The sequence below is a fragment of the Erigeron canadensis genome, chromosome 4 (genome assembly GCF_010389155.1).
Source record: "Erigeron canadensis isolate Cc75 chromosome 4, C_canadensis_v1, whole genome shotgun sequence".
Taxonomy (NCBI): domain Eukaryota; kingdom Viridiplantae; phylum Streptophyta; class Magnoliopsida; order Asterales; family Asteraceae; genus Erigeron; species Erigeron canadensis.
Genome location: NC_057764.1, coordinates 2,497,877 through 2,513,209, shown reverse-complemented (window position 1 = coordinate 2,513,209; position 15,333 = coordinate 2,497,877). Strand labels below are relative to the sequence as shown.

The 15,333-nt window shown below is 34.4% G+C and overlaps 1 long non-coding RNA gene across 1 annotated transcript; it reads left to right on the top strand.

Moving 5' to 3' along the window:
• Positions 1-11,741: 11,741 nt before the first annotated feature.
• On the top strand, positions 11,742-15,168 carry LOC122598409. The gene is made up of 2 exons (XR_006323610.1): positions 11,742-11,914; positions 14,804-15,168. It is a non-coding gene; the product is annotated as an uncharacterized LOC122598409 (long non-coding RNA).
• Positions 15,169-15,333: the final 165 nt, after the last annotated feature.

The following is a 15,333-nucleotide window of genomic DNA, read 5'->3' as shown; positions in this document are numbered from 1 at the left end:
AATGTAAATAATAAGATTATAATTTTAATGAATATGTGATATATGCTAGATATGTTAAAGCATGATTAATTAAACGTAATATTATGTTATAACAAATTTAAATGTGACAGTAATAATATTAATAGTAATAATAATATTAATAATAATAATAAGTAAAAGAAATAGAAAAACTAAAATAGAGTTAATTAATTAATTAATAATAATAATAAATATAAAATAATATAATATAAATACATAATGAATTTTGAATTAGGACTAATATGATAAAAGAAAATGTAACAACTAAGTTAAATATGATATGACAACTATATAATTTGACCATTTATCTATGGCTAATTTATTAGGACTAATATTGGATGAGTCGGACAAATCACGTACATTAATAAATTTTGAATTTATAAATATACCTATATCTTTATAATAATTTAGAAAAAATACATTAAATGAAAAAAAAATTCTTGTAAATCCTAAGATATAGTAAGAGTTAGGAAAACCTACGTAAATTAATAAAATATATATATATTTATTTTTAAAAGCAATTGGATTGGATCAGTGGTTGGAGCCATTGTCTATGAAAACAAAGGTCATGGGTTCGATCCTCATGCCTAGCAAGGCTGAAGGTCATTTTCTACCTTTTTTTTTAACGACATTCTATTCTACTCATACTCCTAAATTACACGTATTCCTGTAAATCAGAACTCTCGTAAAACCCCTATAAATCCACCCTCACAAATGTGAGAAGTGGGACTCGAACCCAGGTGGATCCTCCCAATGTCTAAAACCTTACCAATGGGCCACCAACCCCATTGGCGTCGTTTTCTACATTTGGTAGAGCTTGGAAGCAACCTCTTTACCTTTGGTAGGGGTAAGACTGTTTACATATCAACCTCTCCCAAACACCGTTGAAGACGGTATTGGAGTTACTTTACTTTATATATATATATATATATATATATATATATCTTATATGCATATATTATATTTATAATTATATCTTATATTATATTTACATAATCTACATGGCATGAAATAATATCAAAACTTAGTAATCTATCTACATCTGTATATATAACTAAGTTTTGATATTATTATAATAACTTAGTAATCTATCATATAAATTAATAAAGATGTCACATAGAATTTTTTATATCCTCTCTTAGTATATATAAAGATGTAGATAGATTACTAAGTTACTACAATAAATTATTAACTTAGTTTTCTCAAAATAAATAACATATTTTTCAATCCTTTCAAAATAAGGAAGTAAGGTTCTATGTATTTTAAACAATTATAAGCACACTTATACTGATAGCCAAAAGAATTTCATAATGTATAATAAAGTAATAAAAAAAATCATCTCGTTACTATAGTCTAGGGTTCCTTAACATTCCCTAGCCATTTTTTCCTTTCTTGATATTACCGTTGTCAGTCAAAATCATCTTTGATGTAATCGTTTGTTTCTTTAATCGTTTGTTAGGGTTTGTTCAAGAAAACTATTTTATGTATTAATCTATTTTTTCTGTTTTACTTATAAGATAATCATATGGATATTTTAGTATATTGTGAACTTGTGATTGAAACTTCTCGTATTATCTTCAAAATATATATAAGGTTTAATTAATTTTACATGACATCAGAGCCATCGTTGTGATTGACAATCTTTCTTGATTCAGATTTGGATCTGTTTCAATTGATTCTACTTTCTTAATTAATTAAAATTATAAAAATATTTATTTATATATATATTTTTTAGGGTTTTATCTTGATTTGGAGATTCTCCTTTTTAGGTTTCTTCACGAATCAATTGATTTACCAATTACATTTTATCTGCTCGGGTCTTTCTTTTCTTTAAAGGTTTGTAGACTTACCTCTGGTAGCGGGTTCATTGTCCTTTGTGATTGATTCCTTGTGAATCTCTTGTCACAATATCTCCCAGTTGTTTGTCCCTTTCTGGTTTGATTTTGAAATTACTGTTGGCGACCCCACTGTAAGTTGTCTCTCCTACCTTATCTGTAGCAAATTGCTTTGTACTTGGAGGGCTTCAAGTGTAGAGAGTTTGGCCTATAGGTTTGAATTCTTTTTTTTTTTATGTTATTTATATGGTTATGTGTATGAATCTCTGCTTGTGTGTGTTGCTTCCTTGAATGTGTTTATGTTATCTATGGTGTTCTATTTATCTGTTAAATCTTATTTTTATCTGCTTACTTTACTAACTTTTTCTTGGTAGAAGAAAGGAGCTCTAGTGATACTTGTCCAGGCACTTGAGTGTCCTGGAATTTGGTTCCTCACTTGAGCTTTCCTATTTAGGGTTCTTGTTTTTTCTTTTTGTGTGTGTACTTCTTGCTTGTGTCCTTTTTTGTTGTTGTTTATGGCTGATCTTGATGCATTTGATGTAATGGATGTGTTGGGTACTCAAATAAGTAAACTGGACTTTGGTGATGAACTTTATTTGCATGCTAGTGACACCTCAGGTGCTTCACTAATTAACTTTAAACTAAAGGGCACTAAAAATATAAGGTATGGGCTTGTGCAATGGAATTAGCACTTGAAACTAAAAACAAAATGGGTTTTATTTAGGGATGTCAATGGGGCGGGGATTATCGGGGATCTCAATCTCCATCCCCGTACCCGATTTTCACTTGTAATCCCCATCCCCGTACCCGATTTTCACTTCTAATCCCCATCCCCGTCGGGAAATTAAATTACATCCCATTACCCGTCCCCATCGGGTATCGGGGATCCCCGTCGGGTATCGGGGATTCCTTTTTTGAATAAACATAAATTTATCTTGATAGAAGATGTGTAGGAGAATGTGTATTTCGACATTTTCTTTTTATGTATAAACTAATATATATTTTAAAAATGATTAATAAAGTATAACACATAAAAAGTATTAAATAAAAGTTCTAAACTTAAAATTGATTCTAGAATATAGATAAGAACTTAAAGTGATTCTAATAAATATATATAGTATTTTCGGGTTCGGGTATGGCTATCGGGGATTTACGGTTTCCCATCCCCGTCTCCATCTGCATCGGGGATTATATTTACATCCCCATACCTGTCCCCATCCCCGGTCAACTCGGGGATTCTCCGGTCAAATCGGGTGCGGGTATCGGGTTCCCCATCGGGTTCGGGTATTTTTGCCATCCCTAGTTTTATTAATGTTTCTTGTGTGAAATCTGATGATAATGATGTATTTGCTAGACAGTGGGATAGGTGTAACTCTGTTGTTCTTTCTTGGATTCTTGGTTCTGTTACTGAGGAATTGTACTTAGGTCAAATTTTTTCAAAAAATGCTCAAACTGTCTGGGATGAATTAAAAGAAACTTATGATAAGGTTGATGGATCCATTACTTTTAATCTACATCACAAAATTAATTCATTAACTCAGAATGGGGCTTCTCTTTCTGAATATTATCATAAACTCAACTCTTTCTGGAAACAATTTGATGCTCTCACTAAATTACCAACTTGTACTTGAAATGCTGCAAAAGAAATTCAAGAACATCAAAATCTTATGAAACTTATGCAATTTATGATGGGGTTGGATGATGTTTACACTTATACTAGGAGTAATATCCTTACCAGGGACCCTTTACCTAGCGTGAAGGCAGCTTTTGCCACCATTTCTAAGGAATAGTCACACAGAGGTATTCCTTTTGATGATGGTTATTCTAAATCTCAAAACAGTGCTTTCTTGGCTAAAAGTTTTAATAACAAAGGTAGAAACAACAAGTTTTTTAACAGGAATGAAAGAAATTATAGCAACAATAGAAACTTTGAGTCTGGTAAAACCTTTGATTTCAGAAGAGGCCCCAATACATCCCTTAAGTGTGATAAATGTCATAGAGTTGGCCATACAATTGATAAATGTTTTGAAATTGTTGGATATCCTCCTGGGTATGGCAGGGACACCCCTGCTAGGAGAAACCCTTCTGGAACTTTTTATAAACCCTTTTCTAGGCCATGATTAATAATGCTTCTGCTTCTGCTTCTACTTCTAGTTCTATTGTTCCTCCTAGTTCTAGCACTGGAAATGATTCCAGTGCTGGCATGAACCTTACCCCTGACCAGTATGCTAAGTTGATGGAGTTGTTGCATGAAAAAACTCTTTCTAAAGGTGTGCAAGCCAACATGGCAGATACCTTTTTTAATTCAAATTGCTTCTTCAACACTCATTTTGAGAAATTTTTCTGTTTCAATTTGAATACTTGAAATACTATGTATGAGGAGGGGTGGATCACTTATTCTGGTGCTAACACCCACATGACTTGAAATGAATCATGGTTAATATATGTTCATGACATATCCAATCTTGGCCTTATAGTTGGGCATCCAAATGGAACCCAGGCCAAGATTCTTAAAATTGGTGACCTAAGATTAAATGATGATATTGTGTTATTTGGTGTATTGTTTGTTCCTGAGTATTGTGTCAATTTGTTATCTGTGTATAGTTTGATAAGGGACAATTGTTATACAGGATTTACCAACAAAGAAAGTGATTGGGAGTGGTAGACAAAATTGGAGATGATGGTGCGTTTTTATTCTTGTCTTTAAATTTATGTTGTACAAGTAACTATCTAACCTAAACACACTTTGTTATACAGAGAACCCAGTCAGTGTAATATAGCCTAGTGGTAAGTTACAGGAACGTTCGCAGGGATGCATTGCTTTACCTAATTTAGTAGTATGTGTAATTCTAGTCGTTTTGGGGGTTTGTCACTATCTCCTAAATAACTAATACTATTAACGATAAAATAAAAATCTAGCCGCAACCGCTTTCCAGCGAGAGGCTAATCTGAAAATATTGAAGAAAAGCTAATAACAGTAATTAAATTAAAATACTTGTTTGGCATCTCCGATCTCATGGTACGACCAAATACTATCCTACTGATTTGCTAGTCTATTCGAAACTTCATCACAACTCAGATTCTCGTTAGATTCACTTTACCTAGTTAGTGGTGCTGTCGCTAGACTCGCACTACCTTATAAACAAATTCCTGCTAGATTCATTGTTTAAGTATTAATGACCTAAAGTTCATGTTACTAATTCATCTTTTAGTTACCCGGCTCTTAAGCCATGACCGGATATCATTCCCTCTGGTGACCACAGTGCTCGGTTACAAGTCAAAGGATCGCGTCTGGCATTGTTAAGCTTTATGTTCAATTCATCCTAGTTACTATGGTTATGGATCCCTCGGTTACAAGTGAATCACTTTTTACTTCTAGTTATAGATCGACTAGTCGTGTACTGTCCTAACATATTAGTCCTAGTGCATGATCATAGACAATTATCAGAATTAAACTAATATGTTCAGATATAAAACTAATAGCAACATCAGTTACTAAAAAATATGGATCTACGATAAACAGTAAACACACTCCAACAGAATCTAAACAAACACAGTTAAACAATAAGTGTCTACATGATCACATCAATCCAAACAAGTATTCATCCTACTAGCCTAGCATAATTAAAGGAATAACAAAGTTTGAAAAGATAAAAGACATTGTTTGATAATATAAAGTAAATAAAGATGAATGATCTAGACCGAGGATGAAGATCGGAAGGTGTTAGAAGCTCCAAAACCTTCTTGGAATCTGCAAAGTTGACCTAGGGTTGTTGCTAGGCGGCTAGGGCTGCTGAATCGACTTTCTATTAGGGTTTTGAAGGTTAGTTTGACTTAAATAGTGATAAAATTCGGTTTCTGATCTGGGTCGACCAGCGACGCTGGTCCTGGGCTTGAATGGGCTAGCGGCGCTGATGATCTGGGGAGCGGTGCTGGTGGTTGTTGTTCTTGTTCTTGCGTCTTCGTTTGGCTCCCGAATCACTTCCTTGTGTCTTGTAACTTCAAAGGCTTCCTTCATAAGTCACTTGATGTCATTTACCCTTTCTCGCATCTTCCGTGAACCTGCATAAACACATCATTCATTAAGTACCAATAGTTCTGGAATAAAAATTATTTAAGCATAGAAATGAAGTCTTTCATTAGGGGTTTTTATCACAAAATAAACGCTCATCAGGGGACTATATTTTTTCAAAAATATGTTCAAAGGTAACAATGTTTTGAGTAACCATACTATTTTTGAATGTCACTTGTCTACCCAAGTCTGGCATAACAGACTTGGGCATCCTTCTGAAGCTGTTTTAGTCACACTTAAAACCAAGTTATAACTTGATGGTGATACTATTTCACCATGTGAGACATGCCATAAAGCAAAACAAACTAGAGACTCTTTTCCTCTAAGTAAACACAATACTAAGTGTTTAGGTGATTTGGTTCATCTTGATTTGTGGGCACCCTATAAGGTGCAAAGTAGAGAAGGATATAAATCCTTTCTCACTATTGTTAATGACCATACAAGGGCTGTTTGGGTATATCTTTTGAGAAGCAAAGATGAAACCTTTGATAACTTTGTCAGTTTTTTTAACTTGATAAGAAATCAGTTCAAAAAGGGAATTAAAATTGTTAGAAGTGATAATGGGAGTGAATTTATTAACCAAAAAATGAATTCTTTCTTTAATGAACATGGTATTATTCACCAAACCTCTTGTGTGCATACCCCTCAATAGAATGGTGTTGTAGAAAGGAAACATAGACACTTGCTCAATGTGGCAAGAGCTCTTATGGTTCAAGGGGGTTGCCTCTTAATTTATGGTCTGATTGTTATCTGACTGCCACTTACTTGATTAACAGGTTACCCTCCTTTGTCTTGTCTGGAAAATCACCCTATGTGTTAATCTTTAAAAGTGAACCTAGTCTTTCCCATTTAAGGGCTTTTGGTTGTTTTTGTTTTTCCACTATCTTAAATATTCATGATAAGTTTTCTAGTTGGTCAAAAAAATGTGCTTGTATTGGGTATTCTAGTGAAAAGAAGGGATATAAACTTCTTAGTTTGGCAATGTTTTCATAACCAGACCGTTGCACGAACCGGTCTCCTTACTGGTCACAGGTCGGATCGGTTGGATCGGTTGAACCGGATTTAAGAACCGGAGACGTTATAATATAACAAAAATATATGACATGAAAAATTATATTACAATATATATAAAATAAATAATAATTATGAGTATATTACTTATTACATATACTTCCTACGTATTATTATATATAATTTATTAAAACAATTTGAAGTGTAATATATCAAATGGAGTTGTCAATGTCATATATCAACAAAATGAGCTGTCTGCCATTTTCCTTTCTTCGATAACGTCCATCCCATTTGACCAATTATATCTACGATTTCCAATTTACAATTTCCTTTCTTCGACAACCCCTGTTCAAAAAGAATGCCTAAACCACCGCTGTGAAGCAAATTATTGACGGCTTCAATGATGTATTGCGGCTTTGACTCTCACCCTTTCCATTTCCATGGCACTACCGCCGATGCCGACATCACCACAGAGATCCCCTTTGTTGCCGCCGATGTCAACTTACAGTTTTGCTAACTTTCAAGTTTCTCATCGTTTTTGAAAACCACCACCGTCGTCTTCGACATCACTACCTGAGTTCTATAACAGCATCACCCGTTCCTCCCCTCTCCTCCACGAATCCACGATGCAGTAACAGAAGCACAAGTCAAAGAAAGTCTAAAACCAGAACCGCCGGTTTCCAGTTAAACAGCCGGTTCTCAACTCAACCGGGCGGTCAGGTGCACATCCGATCCAACATACAGAACCGAACCGTTATTGCCACCGGGTCCCGGTTCGATCGGTTCAACCAGCCGGTCCGGTCCGGTCGTGAAAACACTGTAGTTTGGAAAATAAAGCCATCTTGTTTTCAAGAGATTTGAAATTCTATGAAAATGTCTTTCCCTTAAAAATGATTAATGAATCTCACAAACCACCTCTTTTTGACAAAAGTAGCACTTGTCTTAATACTCTTGATTATGTTTTTTTATAAAATGATAATTCAACCAATAATGCCCAAAATCCCAATGATGAAGGGAGAGTTCACCTCACTGAAAATGATGGCAATGATAATGGTCCCTCTGGTAGCACAATGGTGACTGCTAGGGATCAACTATCTATTGCAACACTTCCAAATGATGAAGATAATATTTCTGAGGGTAATCTTGATGTAGTTCTATATCCCTAACTCATGGGGATGACCCTCCTGCCCCTGTTGACCTTAGAAGGTCAAACATGAACACAAGAACTCCAAAGAAATATCATGACTTTGTGCTTGGAAATAAAACCAAGCACAGTATTGCCAATTTTGTTTGTTACTCTAATCTCAACTATGAAATCTCATGTTTTGTGTCTAATTTGAACAAACATAATGAACCCAACTCTTATCTTGAAGCTAGTAGAGACCCTTTATGGATTGATGCCATGAACAATGAAATGGAGGCTGTTTTGATAAAAAAATTATCCAAGATAATCAACCTTGAAGACTTAGATCAATTATGTAACCAAACTTTCGTTCGTGAGGTTAAGGGCTTGTAAAATTGGTTTAGATTCAAAGATGCGTTTAAAATAAGTATGATAAATCAAGATTATGTCGACTTAAACAAAAGAAAGTAGTCAAAAGATTTCGCAAATAACTATATAATCAAATATAAGATAGATTAAGCAAGATAAAGAAAGATAAACGTAAATAAATACGGAAAATAAAGAGAAAGGAACAAAGAACACCAAGATTTGTTATCGAGGAAAAGCCCTTAATCCTTAATGGATTGCCGGCATAAAAACCCCGGAAGGAAGCAATCGTCCCTGCCTTGTTCTTTTATTAATGGTGTAAATTGGTTACAATGATAGAGCGACTTGATCGATCTTTCTAAGTAAAGAAAAGTGTGTTGGTTGTTTACAAGTATGAGCAGTGAAAATAAGCAAGTAAATATGTGAGTGTGTGTAACGTTGTATATCCTATGATCGATCAGGTCCTCGTTTATATAGAGCAGCCTAGTAACTAATTTTCCGAAATTACAGGGATCTTCCTAGTCTTCATCTGGTGAACGTTGGAGCATATCTTGAATGATATTGTAGCCGTTTGAAGATATTCTCCTCATGCTGAATTCCTCTTGAAGTCCGATTATGATGCTGGACTAAGTCTTCTTTGCGTGTTGATCAAATAAGACATGTGTTGAATCTCTTTTGTACCGTTAGAGATATTTCCCTTGTGATAAATATCAAGTTACCTGCATAATATTCTCATAGAAACAATACTTGAAGTTTATCGTTAGTAATTCGTCAAGGCGTGTCAAGATCCTGAAGGTCCATGATCTTGAGGTCCCAAGATAATGAAACCTGAAATTTCACTCATAATAGAGGCCCTGTATCAAAATGGCACTTGGGAATTGACTGACCTTCCCCCTAATAGGGAACCCATTGGGTGCAAGTGGGTTTACAAGATTAAATATAAGTCTAGTGGAGAAGTTGATAGATACAAGGCTAGGCTTGTTGCAAAAGGTTACTCATAAAGAGTAGGAATTGATTTTGAGGAAACTTTCTCACATGTGGTCAAAATGGTGACCATTAGATGCCTTATCAATGTTGCTGTTAATAATAAATGGCCAAGTTTTCAATTAGATGTTAACAATGCCTTTTTGTATAGTGACCTTGATGAACAAGTTTATATGTTACCTCCCCTTGGATATCATTCCTGATCCTAGGGTTTGCAGATTGATTAAGTCTCTGTATGGCCTTAAACAGGCACCTAGAAAATGGAATGAAAAACTTACTTGTGCTTTAATTGAATATGGTTTTGTGCAAAGTAGGAGTGATTACTCTTTATACACTAAAACTGATAATAAAGTGTTCATTGTTCTCCTTGTTTATGTGGATGATATTGTTATTACTAGTAACAACATTTGTGAGATTGAAAACTGTAAGCGGTTTCTCAACTCTAAATTCTCTATTAAGGATTTAGGAATACTTAGGTATTTCCTTGGAATCACTACTAGAAAAACAGCTATTCTTGACGCGTAATGCTCGTTATAATTGGGTCAGATGACGCGCAAAAGCGCGTCAAGGATGGACCAGTCATAAATTTTCATGACCCGCATTTGGGCGTCATCCTTCTATGACACTCGGTTTATGACCCTCTTTTCTGACGTGCTTTTTTGCGTGTCATAACCTAATTTAAAAAAATTATTTTTATTCCGTTCCTAATTTTCTATTAAATGAGAATTAAAAACCTGATAATACAAAATTAAAAACACAAATATCAAAATAACGCATTTCATATATATATATATATATATATATCAAAACAATGAGGTTAATTCATTATTCAATGGAATAATTATATTGAACATTGTCATCATTTTTCCGAACCATTAGACAATCAGCACAAATGTGAGAAAAGATGCCACAAATGCTGAATCTAGTGCCACGACCCTGACCACGAAAGCTAGTCATGCATATATGGCCTGGTCTACAAAATAGGTTGTACAAAATTCTAGCAGTTAAGCTTTCCATCCATCCTTTACAAAAACATCATCTCAACATCACCTCCCCTGCAAAATAGAACATGAGAAATCCAGCTTACTACATAAATACATGAACTAAACATTACTATATACAAACGTCCATCATCATCTTATAAACAATGAATAAAAAAGGAATTAACTTTTCCATTTATTTACAACCAATAATTAAGTTTGTTAATGAATGATGTATCTGTGTTGCTATTATATATTTATATTGCTACCGGTGAGTTTGTCTACTAATTAATCATGTTCATTCAATTAATTTTACTTTGAATCTGAGCCGCATAAACTCATCCATTTAAAACGGTTGGTTAGTTAAATGGATATTAAGCACATGGTAAAAAATAGTTTACAGAGTATGATCAAGTATATCTACCAAAATCCTACTTTGCTCCCAAAATCCTACTTTGCTGCCATGAAATTCGTACGGTGATATGCATCAATTATATATATGTATTGTTTCCCGTAATTAAACTTACAACAAAAACAGGGTTGATTACTTTTTTTTTTCCATCACCACCGTTTAAAATCATCAGGAATTCACTAGAGAACTTGGACAAAAAGAAGTAGCAGCATTGCTAAAAAAATAATTTACATGAACTAGATATTTTGACTAACATGTGGTACAACTATATCTCATGCGTTAAGAACAAAGTCTACCAATTACCTTGGTTCAGTTTTATCTAATTACTTCTACACAAATCCTTCTATTGCACGTCTATTTTCTTTTGTTGGTATGTTCTCAAGCCTCTGGATTTCAAGTCATGTACAATCAACAAACCTTTGACTCCGTGTTAGTCACATTATCTATCGAGAAATTATCACAAATCGTCCTTGTGGTTTGTTCGATTAGCATTTAAGTCCCTAGACTTTTTTTATCACTAAGTGTCCCTGTGCTTTTTCATTTTATTGTCAGACGTCCCTGTCGGTAACAAACGTCAAAAAAGCCTCGTTAAACCACTCACGTGCATAACACGTGAGGGTATAATCGTCCATTTCGTAACCATATGGACTATATGTAATAAAAATCATACTTGCATCAAAAGCTCTTCTTCTTCCACCTTCTCCTCCTTGTTCTTTTTGCAGCCACCATTGAAAAATAGATCCATCCAAATCAAGATTTGCACCCATCTTCTCTCACATTTAAATCATCATCGCACCCTAACACTTTACCACATACATACTTCATTTTAATAAACATCCAACAGCAGCCAAAAAGATCTTACAAGTAAAAAATCAACATCAAAAACACATACTTAAACATCAATAATAATAATAATAATAATAATAATAATAATAATAATAATAATAATAATAATAATTTAACACTTTCCAATTCACTCCGTCATCAACAATCATCATCATCATTGGGTGGTGGTGATAGAACTATTAATAATAGTAACAGTGGGAGTTTTGTGAATTAATAATCAAGAATGTTTGCATGCTCTAGCTTAATCCCAAAGATTTCTGGATAAAGGTGCAGTTTTTGTTTTTTTTTTTTTGACTTTATATATAGCTTACTTAAATTGTTTTTTTTGATGATGTGTAATTGTGTATGGATTTGTGAAAATTGTATATAAATTATAAACTGAAACTATGAATGACGAAGTTAAAGTTCAAAATCAAGTTTTTTGAAAGAAAAACCTTAGAAATCGATTTAGTTATTAAGAAATTTGTGGGGTTTAGTTTTTAATATTTGTTTTAGTGGGATTGGCTGAAAAAAGGACAAGGATGAGAAGATCTAAGAAGAAAAGTTCTTTGTATAAATATGATTTTTATTTTTATTACATATGATCCCTATGGTTACAAAATGGACGATTATACCTTCACGTACATAACATGTGAGGGGTTTAACGGGGCTTTGTATCAGTCTGTTGTTACTGACAGGACGTCTGATAATGAAATAGAAAAACACAAGGACACTTAGTGATAAAAAAAAAGTTCAGAGACGATTTGTGATAATTTCTCTTATTTATCCTAATGTCTAACAGTAGATGAGGATCTTATGTCATGAAAAAACAAAGACACGAGTTCTTGATTGCACTATATAGTAGTTAAGGAACTAGCATAATATTTTAATAATAATTGCTTTCACTACAAATCCTACATTGACTAGTAATGAACCCCTCTAATTACAGTGCACTTCAATCCTTAAAATTCCATCTCAAAACTTTCATTTTACCCCAAAGCAAAGCAAATAAATCCTCCTCTATTAGCTGTTAAAGTTCCATACTAGCACCTATTTATCATCTAAATACGTTGTTAACATCCAAGACTCCCACCAAATCGACGCATTCTAAACTGATTCTGTAAGTAAACAACACGAAGTTTGACACTAGAAACAAGGCCTACATGTAAACCCATCTAGACATATTAAATGACAAACAGATTGTGTTAATGACACTCCAGACCTCAATGAATTAAATACCATGTTACATCGAAGAAGCTAGAGCCTGAGTTCATTTAGATTACCCAAAATAGATCATCAATAGACGCAGGAGGCTGAAACAACATATCACCATGATCAATAAACTGAGTAATTAGGCCACCATGATCAATACGCAAATCCAATCCTTCCCCAAAACCTGGCAAATCCACTTCTGCTTGAACGCCACCAATTGGTTCCTATATAATAGTATTCTTTTTAGAAATAAAAATAAATAAAAGTAATAATATATAATCCAAAGGATATTTTTTGATTAAAATGCAAATAAATCATCAAAATACCTAATGCTCAACAGCCTGTGGGGGTGGGGGTACAACAACAGGTAGAGCTTACCCACGCCCATATAGCAAAACAGATTTAGTGAGTTTCAGAAATTAGAGCAAATCGATTGAAGAAAAATTAGGGAAAATCGATTGTGAGACAAAATTAGGGCAAATGGATTTAGAGAGTTTCAAGACGGATTATGGCAAAAGAATAGAAGAAACGAACCTGGAACCATTGATATCCAACATAATCTGCTTCGATTTAGCGACGTTGGTGAGCGAGTAACGTTGTGGTGGTGGTGGATCGATTGACGATGCGATCATTGTGGTGGTGGTGGATCGATTGACGATGCGATCATTGTGGTGGTGGTGGATCGATTGACGATGTGATCGATGTGGTGGTGGATCGATTGACGTCTAAGAAGTGCTCGTGAGGTGGTGGTGGTGGATTGAGATCCGAGAGGTGACCAGGAGGAAAAGAGAATTTCGTTCGATTTTGGGGTTTTTTGGGGTATTTTAGCAGTAAAGGCGATTTTGTATAACAAGAAGACACTGTAGCCCCGTGTTATACTACCTTTATGACACTAAAAAATGTGTGTCATAAACCCTTCAGATTTTACAAATCATGATAGTATTTTTATGACTTCTCACTTTGCGCGTCATCTATTAGCGTAGGTCATAAAAAGCGGTCAAAGATAGCCCTGTTTCTAGTAGTGAATTGAAGTTATTGATATTAAAGATGACATATGTTTGTCACAAAGAAAATATTGTCTTAGAACTTATTTCTGAATTTGGTCTTCTTGGATGCAAGCCATCCCAAACACCCATAGATTGTAATCTCTCCCTCTGTTTCAAGGATGATTCTGGCAAACCATTGGATAATATTACTGAGTATCAGAAACTTATTGGTAAGCTTATTTACTTAACTCTCACTAGACCAGATATTGCATACTCTGTCCACATTTTGAGTCAGTACATGCATAATCCTTATGAATCCCACCTGAAAATGGCTTTAAGAGTCCTTAGATACTTGAAGGGCTCCCCAGGTAAGGGTATTCTTTTCAAACAGAACTCTTCTCTCACTCTTAGTGCCTTTGTTGACTCAGATTGGGCCAAGAAGGCTACTGCCAGGAAGAGTATCACTGGATACTGTCTCTTCCTAGGTGGTTCCCTGGTTTCTTGAAAAAGTAAAAAACAATCTACAGTCTCCAGATCATCTGCTGAAGCTGAATTCAGAGCATTAGGTTCTGTTACATGTGAAATTATTTGGGTTTTGAAAATTCTTAAGGACTTAGGTGTTTATACTTATGATCTTGCTCAAATCAAATGTGATAGTAAGGCAGCAATGCAAATTGCTGCCAATCCTGTATTCCATGAAAAGACTAAGCATTTTGAACTTGATTAATTTTTTACTAGAGAAAAGGTTTTAGCAGGTGTCATTGAGATTGTCAAGGTTGCCTCAGAAAACAATGAGGCAGACATTTTCACCAAGGGTCTTTCCCTTACTCAACACAAACACCTCTGTGACAAGCTAGGGTTGTTCAACATTTTCCACAATTAAGTTGTGTGTGTGTGTGTGGGGGGGGGGGGGGGGGGGGGGGTGTTATCTTGGCAACTTAATTGTTATATTTAGTCACTTAATCTGGTTTATGTGTAGGACCTTTTGTGTCACTATGATGGCAAGGGCTTAAAGGATGATTTGGATTACAGGAGGACTGAAGCTGTTTAGACTGAAGACTCAAGGACTGAAGAAGAAATATGAAGTCTGGGTAGCTTTGGAAAGAAGAAAGAAGATGAGGGGCTAATTGTAAACATGCTACCTATATAATCTCGTTACCGTAGTCTAGGATTCCTTAACATTCCCTAGCCATTTTTTCCTTTCTTGATATTACCGTTGTCAGTCAAAATCATCTTAGATGTAATCGTTTGTTTCTTTAATCGTTGGTTAGGGTTTGTTCAAGAAAACTATTTTATGTAGTAAACTATTTTTTCTGTTTTACTTATAAGATAATCATATGGATATTTCAGTATGTTGTGAACTTGTGATTAAAACTTCTCGTATTATCTTCAAAATATATATAAGGTTTAATTAATTTTACAGATAGCAAGGAGAACAGTGTAGACATCTTTAACTCTATCGTTACTACTGCTTATCTTTGGATTGTTAATCGCGATAGGAAGAACCTG